The sequence below is a fragment of the Silene latifolia genome, chromosome 11 (genome assembly GCF_048544455.1).
Source record: "Silene latifolia isolate original U9 population chromosome 11, ASM4854445v1, whole genome shotgun sequence".
NCBI lineage: Eukaryota > Viridiplantae > Streptophyta > Magnoliopsida > Caryophyllales > Caryophyllaceae > Silene > Silene latifolia.
The window spans coordinates 178,808,212-178,821,676 of record NC_133536.1 but is presented as its reverse complement, the minus strand read 5'-3'; the positions used below and the strand labels follow the sequence as shown (position 1 = coordinate 178,821,676).

Genomic DNA, 13,465 nt, shown 5'->3' with positions numbered 1-13,465 from the left:
ACGAACTTAAATATAAACAAACTAGATTAATTAACTCGCCTCCCTGTGGATTCTACCCTTTCTTACTGGTAGCTACCAGTTATTTGAGAATAGGATTTATTTTGATAAGCCAACGACTGAAAATAACCTTATCAGCGACCGCCCCTGCTAGCCTCCCTAGCTCCACCATTGCGTTCATGAATAGTGTAAAAAAAGGAATGTTGTGTTTGGTCTTGAATGGAGGGAGTACATGCTAAGAGATACATGACTAATTAGTTGCATGACAGAAAGGGTTCAGCGTACTAACTTAGATAAACTAAGATGGTAAGATCTAAAAAATCAGATAGATTAACTGTTCTGGTTGTTGTTTTTTGTGGTTTTCTTCCCTAACGCCAATATTCTATTTATATAGAAATTTCATACTGTATCCAAGTACTGCAGGTAACTGACGTCTTTAGTGGGAAATTAATTAACCTTTGATCCGTAACTTCTCTTCTAGACGCTTGCGCTCATATCTTCACTAATAACGCGCCTTTTCTTCTGACTTGGTCCATTCTATATGTCTAATGTGTACTTGGAGCCATCCATCTATTCTTAAAGTTAGGATGATATACCTTTAATGGAATAAATTTAGTATTCTAACTAAATAAGAAACCAATAATACGGGAAGTTAATTTGGAAGTTCCCTCTAGGGTTTTCTCTTGGGAGGGTATGCGCCCCTAGGTTTTCCTAGGATCAAAACCTTGCTTTTTGCCCCTTTCTCTTTTTCTGTTCTCTTTATTCCCCCTTTCTCTTTTTCTTCTATCAATCATTCCTTCGGCAGTTTTGTTGTTAGGTTTTTACCCATTTTCGTAATCATGGCATCACAAGATAACTCACCTAAAATCAATTTGAATATTCCTTATGAGGAATCAAATGGAGATTCGGGGACAACGTCAGTAGTAGAAGTAGAGTGGGTGGCTGAAGGGGAGGAGGATTCAAGTTCGGCTCGCCTCTATGTTGTAGGGCGGTTGTGGACGAAGCGTAATATTAATCCAAAAGTTTCGATTGATACCATGATCTTGGCTTGGAAGTCGAAGGCGAGTGTGGTTGGAGAGGTTGTGGACAGGCGAAAGAAATTTTTTACGGTCGAGTTCAATGATGAGGCGGACAAGAAGCGGGTTCTAGCGGAGCAACCGTGGCATTTGGAAAGGCATGTCTTAATTCTTTCTGATCTGCAGGGGAGACGATTTCGTCAGAGGTACCCCTTTTTCTTTTCTCCTATGTGGGTTAGGGTTTATGACCTTCCTATTTTGGGAAGGCAGAATATGGAGAATGCAGTGAATATAGGAAATACGATTGGATCTTTTGTAGAGGTCGACAATTCTGTTAACCCTTCCATTAATAGGTCTATGAGGATGAGAGTTGTGATGAATGTTCGTAAACCCTTAACAGACTCTATCACCATGAAGCTGAAGGGGGGGGTAAACAGTAGAGGGTGCGTATAAGCTATGAAAATCTCCTGTTATTCTGTTTCGTTTGTGGAAGAGTAGGGCATGGGGAGAAGGATTATGGTGAGTTGAATGGCCCAATAGGGGAGGGGAGAAAATATGGCGAGTGGTTGAAGGCATCACCGTGGAGAGTTGCTAGTAGGGTGGAGAAAACTGAGAAGAAGACTGGTAAATTTGGGAGGAAACTTAGTTACGGGGATGCGGATACATATGGGAAGGAGGAGAAGGATCTTAGCTAGATGGTTGAACTGCTTAGAGGGGTCTCGATCACAGAAGGGGGTGCTAAACAAGTGGTGAATGGTGGCAGGTCAGTGGAGAAGAATGAGGGTGGGGGAGAGAACTTTTCCAGTACGGCGTCAAGTGATATTATGTCACGGCGGCAACAGTCTGAGGATCTGGAGCAGAGGGAGGAACTTGGGGATGAGGGTGTGAGCAGGAGGGTGATTAAGGTAAAGAGACGTACGGGAAAGGTTAGAAGTGACGGGGGTGATACGCAGGATACGAATGGGGTGAGTGAGTGTAAGAGGAAGGAGTTTGGGCAGGAGGAGCTAGGGTTTGTGATGAAACAAAGGGTGGCTAAGAGGAGTCGTATGGAGCAAGGGTGTGATGACACTTTTATGACAGTAGCGGTGACTGGCGCGACCAGCATCGCGAACAACAATGAAAATATTCAGTTGGAACTGTCAAGGGTTGGGCAATCCCTTGACGGTTGGCACCCTCCGGGATTGGTGTTGGAGGGAGTGCCCAAACATTGTCTTCGTTATGGAGACAATGATGAGTGCGAGGGAGTTGGAAAAAATCTGTAATAGTTGTGGCTTTTCGTCTGGTATTTGTGTAAGTAGTTGGGGGGTATGGTGGGTTAGGGCTCTGGTGGAGGGATGTAAATGCTTAGTTAATTTCGTACAATAATAACCATATTATGATAGAGATACTAGATGCGAACAATGCCCCGGTGTGGAGAGCAGGGGGTATATGGGTGGCCGGAGACAAGTAATAAGCATAAAACTTGGGATATGATGAGGAGCCTATGCAATGGGAGCCATGTTCCTATGATCTTGTTTGGCGATTTTAATGAAATTCTTAGTGGGAATGAGAAGGGGGGTGCGATACGAAGAGAGAGTCAGATGGACGCGTTTAGAGGAGCTATGGAAGATTGTGCCCTTCACGACTTGGGCTATAGGGGAAATATCTGATGTGACTCATATTTGAGCACATTTAGTCCCCGAATTAACCTCGTTCCCATGCTTTCTAGCATATATTAGGGTCATTTCTTATCTTTAGTTTCCTATTTTGCATATTCTTTGAGGTTTTGTGTCCTTGGTAGGAGAGGATTGCTAACCTTGCATTTATGGAGCGAAATGGAGCTAAATGGAATGCATCTAATGACCAAGCGTCGAAGAGGAGACCGATAATAGAGGCCTAAGCAAATAAATAAAGTGAAATGGGAAATGATGAAAAGATCCTTGCATCCCCAACACAATCCCCGCGGATTGTTAAGGAGCCAAACAAGAGAAGAACCCTGTCCAACGATCCGAGCGTCCCTCAGCTTGATCCGATCGTATCAGTGCACGATCCGGGCGTCCCGACTATCAGCCCGAGCGAATCGTCTTACAGGACGGGCCGTGCTTCAGGTGAGGACGAGCGGATCCTGGTGGGAATTGCCAGCATGATGCGAGCATGTCCCTCGGGAGTTGCATTTCCTCAAGCTTCTCTTAGGGTCTTAATAGTCATTTAAGCCCTTAGTAACCCTAATCCTTGTACTTAATTTTAGAATAAATACCTCATTGTACTACCTAGATTATCATCAAGTTTTAATCAAGTTTTAATCAACTCTTAATCAAGCTTTAATCATCTCTTAATTTAGTTGTAATATACATTTCAATATTAATCATATCCTAATCTTTCCTTAATTCTCTCAATTGTTGTTAGTTTTATTTGGGTAATTAGAATATTATTTGGGTTTATTTGGAGGATTGACAACCTTTCATCAATCATCAAATACTTCTATTATTCTTTGCTTTATTATTTGGATCATCTCCATAGGTATAATTCCTTTTACCCTTGTTTAATTATTGTTAATCACATCATTTATTCATCATATTTTACTTTGTTAGTATGATTGACAACCTTATTAGCATGCTAAACTTGATCATGAGTGAGTAGTTCTTTAGCTAGGGTTAATGGAGAATTAGGGGAAAAAACATGGGAATTGATCTATGCTTAATCTAATATGTTTTCATAATTGATTTGCTTTCTTGTTGTGATTTCAACATATGCACATGTTATGTTTGATGAAATGCGAGCCTATGAATCCTTGCATTTTTTACCCATCTCCAATCTTTTCAATGAGGCTTGTAAGACATAAACCAACTCGAGCCTCATTAGACCATTCATAAGAGTTGAATAGGGGGAGACTAAGTCGACTTGTAGGTGTTGTACAGTCTAGACGACTCGGCTCCGGGACCTAAAGTTTCCTAGGGATTGTAAGATATACACTAACTTGATCTCATCACAACAATAAGTGCTTGCATCTATTTGAGAACATGTTTGTATAATCTATTTCCATGAATCCCCCATGAACCCATGACACCCTAGTGCTTTTAATCAATTGTTTACAAACCCCTTTATTTGCTTTTCATTAATTTACATTCATCTTGGTGATTAGTTTAGATTACATCTCATCTCAACCCATAATTTGTGACACCATAAGACATAGCTACACGCAATTGAAAATCCTACATCAATACCCGTCCCTTGGGATCCGGCCTTTATTTACCTCTTTGCTAAGAGTAGTTTCTGAAGTTACAAATATTGTTTTGGTTGGTAGCTTTTGACTACGAGTTTAAACCGGACCAAAAATGGCGCCGTTGCCAGGGACGGTGTTCAATTGATTTGATTTTCGTTAATTGTTTTTAGTTGTGTCTTTGTTTACCTTAGGGAAGTCAATCTCCTCAAGGTTGTTCTAATTGTTTTCGAGTTATTTGATATTTTGCATGACTAGGAGATCACAAGGTAATTTATTACCTATTGATTTCGAGATTGAAAGGACCTTAACCAAGAATAGAAGAGTTGTTAGAGGTACTTCTAGAGTTGTAGGTATTGGTGAGATTGTGGACATTCAACCAAATAACATTGAGTTTATCAACCCTTTTGCAAGAGAAGGACAGGATAATCCAGTTCAAAACCCATCACAAAATCAACCTACAATGCCTAAATTTTCATCACATTTCGTGCCAACTGAGGAGAACCTTCCAAACGGTACTCCTACACCACTACATTTAATCGGTAGCTTCATTGCCAAATCCGCATTCATACAATTAGTTGAGAGAAGTCAATTTGGAGGGATGCCTAGTGAAGACCCTCGCTCACATATGGAGACTTTTTGTGACTATTGTGATGCAATTTCTCAAACCGGAGTTACTCTAGACCAAATCCGATGGGTATTATTTCCTTTCTCCTTGATCGGTACCGCAAAGCAATAGTTAAAGAGCCTAAACAAGGCTACCCTTGGTATTAACTCATGGAAGAAGTTGGCACTTACTTTCTACAAGAAATTCTATCCTCCGGAGAAGACAACATGTTTAGAGCCCAAATCACCGGGTTCAAGCAAAGGGATGAGGAATCATTGTATGAAGCATGAGAGAGATTTAAGGACACTTGTCATTCTTGTCCACACCATGGACTTAGCGAGTTGTTCCATGTGCAACAATTTTCGAATGGTCTATATGAAGACTCTCGCAACATCCTCAACATGGGATCCAGTGGTATGTTTACCGAAGTTGATGACAATCAAACATGGGCCAAAATTGAAGAAATGACGGTTCATAATTCCCAATATAGTAGGCCACTAGAGGAGGAAATCATGAGGTAGATTACATCACTCAATTGGGTGCTCAACTAAGTGCTCATATCGACACCATCAATTTGAAGTTTGAGAAGGTCATGGCTAAGCTTGATGAAGCTTCCAAATCACCCAAACAACATGTTAATGCTATGATGGTATCATCCTCAATCCCAAGTAGAGTATGTGAAAGTTGTGGAACCTTGGGACATGATCAAAATGAATGTAGTGGAACAAAAGAACAAGGTAATGTTTTCCAAGCATACAAGAATGGCACCCTTTATTCCGACTACTATAATGAGAACACCAAATTTCATCCAAATCTTCATGCAAGAGCCAAAATGTCCAAAAACCCCCCAACAAACATACACCCCACCTCCAATGAGAAACCAAGCTCAAAGACCCTTTTTTAACCAAAGCCAAGATTATCAAAATCAACCTTCTTACAACCAAGCAAATGACCAAAGCTTTGATGTCCAAAAAGAGGTCCTCCAAATGCAAAAGAACCAACAAGAATTTTTCACCCAAATGCAAAAAGGTAGCCAAGCTAAATAAATCACCATCAACAACATTCTTGCCCACAACAAAATGTTAAGACTCAAATGACTCAATTAGCATCTTCTAGCTCTCAAAGACAAAAGTGGCAATTACCGCCTCAAGTTAATCCCCCAAGACATGAGACGATTAGTGCCATCCACTTGAGGAGTGGTTCAAGATATGAGAGGCCGAAGAGGCCAATTGATGAAGATATTGTGAATGTTAGTGACAAACAAAGAGTTGTGGAGAACTCTAAGGAGGTAGATCCTACCACCAATGAAATTTCCAAGAAGAAGAATGAAGAGAAGGCTAAGGAAAAATAGCCTATTGTGATTAGACTTCTGATGTGACTCATATTTGAGAACATTTAGTCCCCGAACTAACCTTGTTCCTATGCTTTATAACACATAATTGGGTCATTTACTATCTTTAGTTTCCCATTTTGCATATTCTTTGAGGTTTTGTCTCCTTGGTAGGAAAGGGAGTGCTAACCTTGCAATTATGAGGTGGAATAGAGCTAAATTGATCGCATCTAATGACCAAGCAACAAACAGAAGAAAATACTAGAGGCCTAAGTAGATAATAAAGTAAAATGGGCAATGATGAAAGGATCCTTGCATCCCCGAAATAATCCTTGTGGATTGTTAAGGAGGAAAAAGAAGAGAAGCTGTCTGCCCAGGAATCCGAGCGGATCGGGCAAGATCCGGGCGTCTCACAACACCAAGATCCGGGCGTCTTGTGCCCAAGACGAGCGGGACGCATCAGCTGGAGCCGAGCGTCCCTCCCTGGATCCGAGCGGATCCTAAATCAGAGAGCCCGTGCCACAGCACAGGACGGGCGGATCATGGCAGGACTAGCACGGGAATCTGCTCATTTCCTTCGAGAGGAGCATTTCCTCAACTTTTCTTAGAGACTTAATAGTCATTTAAGCCCTTAGTAACCCTAATCTTTGTACCTAATCTTTACTATAAATACCCCTTTGTACTACCTAGATTAGGATGCTCTCTTAAGCAATCTTAATCCATCATTAATCACTTTATAATTCTCTCAAAATTAGTCTTAATTTAGTTGTAATACAATTCTCAATATTAATCACATCTTATCTTTCCTTAATTTCTCTATTATTCTTCCTTTATTTTAGGTAATTAGAAGATTATTTGGTTTATTTGGAGGATTTAAAACCTTACATCAATCATCAAGTACTTCTATTATTCTTTGCTTTATTATTTGGAATCATCTTCATAGGTATAATTCTCTCTTAACCTTGTTTAATTATTGTTAATCACTTTCATTTATTCATCATGTTTTGCCTTGTTAGTATAATTGACAACCTTATGTACATGTTAAACTTGATCATGAGTGAGTAGTTTCCTTAGCTAGGTTAATGGGGAATTAGGAGAAAACAACATGGGGATTGATTCATGCTTAATCTAATATGTTTTCATAATTAAATTGTTTGCTTGTTGTGATTTCAACCTATGCGCATGTTATGTTTGATGAAATGCGAGCCTATGAATCCTTGCATTTTTTACCCATCACTTATCTTTTCAATGAGGCTTGTAAGCTTATACACCAACTCGAGCCTCATTAGACCATGCATATAGTTGAATAGGAAGGATTAAGTCGACTTGTAGGTGTTGTACAATCTAATCGATTCGGCTCCAGGACCCAAACCTTCTTAGGGATTGTAAGATTATACACCAACTCGATCCCATCACAACAATAACTGCTTGCTATATAATAGAGAACATGTTTGTATGATCAACTCCCATGAATCCCCTATGAACCCATGACACCCTAGTGCCTTTAATCAATTGTTTACACCCCTTTGTAATCATCTTGCTTGTTTTCATTACTTTACTTTTATCTTGTTAATTACTTTAGTTGATCTCCTATCTCAACCCTATTGTGACACCCTAAGGCACGACCATTTGCAATTGAAAATCCTACATCAATACCCGTCCCTTGGGATCCGACCTTTACTTGCCTCTTTGCTAAGAGTAGTTTGTAAAGTTATAAATATTGTTTTGGTTGGTAACTTTTGACGACGAGTTTAAACCACACCAAAAAAATGGCGTCGTTGTCGGGGATGGTGTTAACTTGATTTGATTTTCATTAATAGTTTTTAGTTGTGTCTTACTTTACCTTGGGGAAGTTAATCTCCTCAAGGTTGTTCTAATTGTTTTCGAGTTGTTTGATATTTTTCATGACTAGAAGATCACAAGGTAATCCATTACCTATTGATCTTGAAATTGAAAGAACCTTAACCAACAGTAGAAGAGTTGCTAGAGGTACTTTAAGAGGTATTGGAGAGATTGTGGACATTCAATCAAATAACATTGAGTTAACCAACCCTTTTGCAAGAGAAGGAGAGGACAACCCAATACAAAATCCACCACAAAATCACCCCACAATGCCTAAATTTTCATCACATTCCGTACCAACCGAGGAGAACCTACCAAATGGTACTCCTACACCACCACATTTAACCGGTAATTTAATTGCCAAATCCGCATTCATACAATTAGTTGAGAGAAGTCAATTTGGGGGGATGCCTAGTGAAGACCCTTGTGACTATTGTGATGCGATTTCTCAAACCGGAGTTACTCAAGACCAAATCCAATGGGTATTATTTCCTTTCTCCTTTATCGGTACTGCAAAGCAATGGTTAAAGAGCCTAAACAAGGCTACCCTTGGTATTCACTCATGGAAGAAGTTGGCACTTGCTTTCTACAAGAAATTCTATCCTCCGGAGAAGACTAAAATAGAGAGAGCCCAAATCACCGGGTTCAAGCAAAGGGATGAGGAATCATTGTATGAAGCATGGGAGAGATTTAAGGACACTTGTCATTCTTGTCCACACCATGGACTTAGCGAGTGGTTCCTTGTGCAACAATTTTGGAATGGTCTATATGAATACTCCCGCAACATCCTCAACATGGGATCCAATGGTATGTTTACCGAAGTTGATGACAATCAAACATGGGCCAAAATTGAAGAAATGGCGGTTCATAATTCATAATATAGTAGACCTCGAAAGAATACTAGAGGAGGAAAGCATGAGGTAGATTCCATCACTCAATTGGGTGCTCAACTAAGTGCTCATATTGATACCATCAATTTGAAGTTTGAGAAGGCCATGGCTAAGCTTGATGAAGCTTCCAAATCACCCAAACAAGATGTTAATGCTATGGTGGCATCATCCTCAATTCCAAGTGGAGTATGTGAGAGTTGTGGAACTTTGGGACATGACCAAAGTGAATGTTGGGGAACAAGTGAATGATTTCCATGCATACAAGAGTGGCACCCCTTATTCCAACTATTACAATGAGAATACCAAATTCCATCCCATTCTTTCATACAAAAGCCAAAATGTTCAAAACCCTCACCAACATACACCCCACCTCTAATGAGAAATCAAGCTCAAAGACCCTTTTACAACCAAAGCCAAGGTTATCAAAATCAACCCTCTTACAATAAATCCAATGACAAAGGCTTTGATGTTCAAAAAGAGGTCCTCCAAATGCAAAGGAATCAACAAGAATTTTCACCCAAATGCAAAAAGATAGCCAAGCCAAAGATATCACCATCAACAACATACTAGCCCACACCAAAATGCTAGAAACCCAAATGACTCAATTAGCATCTTCTAGCTCTCAAAGACAAAGGGGCAATTACCACCTCAAAGTAATCCCCCTAGACATGAGTCGGTTAGTGCCATCCATTTGAGGAGTAGTACAAGGTATGAAGGGCCAAAGAAGCCAATTAATGAAGATATTATGGATGCTAGTGACAAGCAAAGAGTTGTGGAGAACTCTAAGGAAGACGAACAAGAACTCACCATCCAAGAAGTTTCAAAGAAGAAGAATGAAGAGAATGCTAAGGAAAAAGAGCCTATTGTGATTAGACTTCCATTCCCAAGTCGTCAAGCTAAGCCTAAGTTTGATGAACAACTTTGAAAGTTCATGGAGACTATGAAGAACTTAGAAGTCTCAATCCCATTCACGGAATTGATCAATCATGTTCCGGCCAATGCAAAATACATGAAAGACATTCTTACAAAGAAGAAATCCATCCGGAAGTTAGAGACTATTGCATTCACTAAAGTGAGTAGTGTTATTCTTCAAGGAAGTTCACCTCCAAAACTCAAAGATCCGGGAGCAAGTGTAAATGTCATACCATACTCGGTATGCAAGAGGCTAGGAATAGGAGAGCTCAAGTGCACTAAAATTACTCTCCAAATGGCGGATCGATTAACAAAGATACCTTTAGGGGTATGGGAGGATGTGCCCGTGAGAATTGGCAAGTTCTTGATCCCGGTAGACTTTGTCATTGTTGACATGTAGGAGGATTCCAACATTCCTATCATTTTAAGAAGACCTTTCTTTCACACCGCGGGAGTGGTAATTGATGTGAAACATGGAGAGCTTACACTTGAAGTGGGGGATGAGACAATTACTTTTAATCTTGACAAGACAATGAGAGCTCCCCGACTACATGAGCCATGTTTCATGATCGATCATTATAGTCGAGAAAGTGATAGGAAGAAGTTGGCATCTCAATGCAAAGATCAAGCTATGGGTAAAGAATCACCACCCATATCGAAGAAGAAAGTGGACAATCCTCAAGATGCTCTATCCGGAGAGCAAGGAAATTTCAACAATAATGAGAGCTTGAATAGCTCACCACCAATCATGACAAGTAAGGAAGAAGGCCCCATTGGCCATGACAACAAGAAAGAGGAGTTGTTTTCATCAAATCATGATACAATTGGAGAGCAAGCTAATGAAGTATGTGGTCTATGGGATGATGAATTTGAAGGATTAGTCAATCCTTACATTGGCAATGCTATGACCTTAGACCAAGGCTTTGGTGATCATCTTGACTCGAATCACCACCATGAAGAACACAATGTGCAAAGCTCTATTGAAGATCTCTATAATGACAATGAACAAGCCTTTGACTACTTCTACAAGGTGTTTAGCAACATCAACAACACCTTGTCTATGCCCTCTTGACATCTCATTCAAAAATGAGAGTTTGGTGGAGTCCTCCCTAAACCACCATTTGTAAATATTCTAACCCTTAACTTGCATTTCAGTTTCTTGTATTATATTTTTGTCAATTTTGGATTTGCAATTTCATACTTTGATCAAGATTTTTATCATGAGAGAAAGTGAGGGAGGTATTTTAATGTGTTTTGATGTGTAGTGTTTGTTCCAGTGTGGGGATAGCAATTGCATAGGCTATCCGAGCCTTCATAGTGCACCCACAATGTTGAACAAAGGATTGAGGAAAGAATGACATGGGAAATGAAGATCCCCACTGGTGGAACTGAACTCGTGGGCACAGGAAGAAATCTGAGCATCTCAGAGGGAACCCGCTCGTCTTGGGCATGATCCGAGCGTCCTGGCTCTAAGACGCTCGTCTTGGGAGAGCTGAAGATTGAAAATTTTGGTCTGTTTTAAAATCTGAGCAGACTACATAGAAGACGCCCATCCCGATCCAAAAGACGCTCATCTCAGGAAAAATCTGCGCGTCCTGGCTGCTTCAAAAGTTTAATTTCATTGCTGTTTAAAAATTCGAGCGTCCCCTGGTAAATACGAGCGTCTCTTGCAAAATCCGCCCGTCTCCTGAAGAATCTGCGCATCTTAGCAGGGGCTGGAAATTACTGAGCTTACTGACTGAGGATCCGAGCGTCCCCAACCCAAGACGCCCGTCTCCCACTGCTATTTGGCTATGACACGGGATTAAAATCTCCTCATCCCAATTCATTTCTTTATTTCAAAACACAAACACACACCCTTTCTCCCTCAAAACCCTCAATCCCCTCATCAACAAAACACAAATTCCTCAACCAAATTCACCAAAATCAAACTAAAACAAATCACAATCAAATTACTCCTTCATCAACAAAACACCAACCAAGCATCAAAATCCTCAAAAATTGAATCGATTTTCTAGGGTTTCAAGGCAATTTCGAAAATCCCAAAATTGATTAGGGATTAATTAAAGCTTGGGGAGACTAGAAGCATTCAAGCTTGGGTTGTTGATACAACTTTGACAAGGAGAACATGGCAAGAACAAAAGGTGGAAATAAGGCACCCACAACATCAAATCTTTCCAAAAGGCAACAAGCTCTTTTAGCCTCAAAGGCTATGGTAGTGCATCAACCAAGGGTGGAGATTCAAGAAGTTGTTACTCCTATGGTGGAAGCTACTCTTACTCCGATCATTGAACAAGATTATCGGGAGGTAACTTTCATAAGCGATTCTCATAGGAAAGCATTTGTATCCCTTGCTAGAAAGACTGTTTTGCCTACCAAATTTATATGTCAAGATGCTTTAGCCAAATTGGGTGTTCTTGAGAGGACCAAGAATTTTTTCGAGTCTATGAAGTTGAAAACACTGTTTGATATGCAAGAATTGACTTACCCTTCCCTTACCATGGAGTTTATAAGCTCTTTAAAAGTCACTAAGATAGAGACTTGGAAAAATGTTGAATTCCGCCTAGAAAACAAGGATAGAAAAATGTCTTTGGATGAGTTTGGCAAGGTGTTTGGCAAGGTGTTTGGTCTTAAAGACCATTTTCCCTATGTGAAGAAGCCTTCGAAATATGACCCGGCACCTCTTTGGAAAGCAATCACCGGGAGAAAATTTGAATCCTTCCATGAGTGTCATGTTCTTTATGTCCGCCATCCGGACATAAGAGTGTGACATAAGGTTGTGGGCAACACTTTAATTACAAGGAAGGGCACTAATCATTTTACTGAACTCGACTTTATCTACCTTGAATCCGCCATGAATGTTAACAAAAAGTTCACCAATGAATACAACATACTTCAACTCTTACTTGAACGGTGGCTTACAATTGACCATGGTAAAGATGGAGCGGGTTTTATTGTGAATGGAGGATTAGTAACATGGTTAGCCAAACACTAACCCGGATTTCAACAAAGATAACACATACACACTGGTTAAAGGAGGCAACATTCTTGATATGGCCCACTATGATCAACAAGTTTCATTGGGTCAAGAATGATAATCTTGACAACAAGTTTGAGTGGCTCAATAAAGAAGCTAAGTCCTTCATATTACCTAACAAGATATGTCGTCTCAATGTCCAAAGTCCAAACTACCTTCTTTCCGTCTCCGATGAAGCCGAGATGATTATGAAACAACATAGGGAATTGAATGCAAAGCCCTCCTCCTCCTCTATTGTGACTCCACCTTATCCATTTGGCTACAGTGAATTCACACCAATTGGCACTAATGTCGAGGTAGGCAATGACTACTTGACCCAATTGATGCGACATATGCATAAGGAAGCACATGAAGATCGGGTCAATGCTTATCGGGCTTAATATCCGCCCCTCCTACACTTAGCTAGGAAAGGACTCCTTGATCCATCATGTCCTTTGCCTACTTGGGTGGATAGGGAAGTATTCTTCCCGAGTGCTCCTAGAGATGCCACCGTGGAAAGTGAGGTTGCTAAGGGGAAGGAGATTGTTGTTGAGAGCGGGGAAGGTAGCTACTCTTGCCATGAGGAAGAAGAGGAAGAAGTGAAAAGCTCAAGTGATGATGGAGATGGTGAAGCCCCCGGGTCCATGGAGGTAGAT

General features: G+C 40.4%; 2 non-coding genes across 2 annotated transcripts; both read right to left on the bottom strand.

Annotated features, from left to right (window-relative positions):
* Nucleotides 1-5,046: 5,046 nt before the first annotated feature.
* Nucleotides 5,047-5,153, bottom strand: LOC141615875 (small nucleolar RNA R71). The gene has a single exon (XR_012530264.1). It is a non-coding gene; the product is annotated as a small nucleolar RNA R71 (small nucleolar RNA).
* A 3,458-nt stretch (nucleotides 5,154-8,611) lies between these two features.
* On the bottom strand, nucleotides 8,612-8,718 carry LOC141615972 (small nucleolar RNA R71). The gene has a single exon (XR_012530355.1). It is a non-coding gene; the product is annotated as a small nucleolar RNA R71 (small nucleolar RNA).
* Between the last annotated feature and the right edge of the window lie 4,747 nt (nucleotides 8,719-13,465).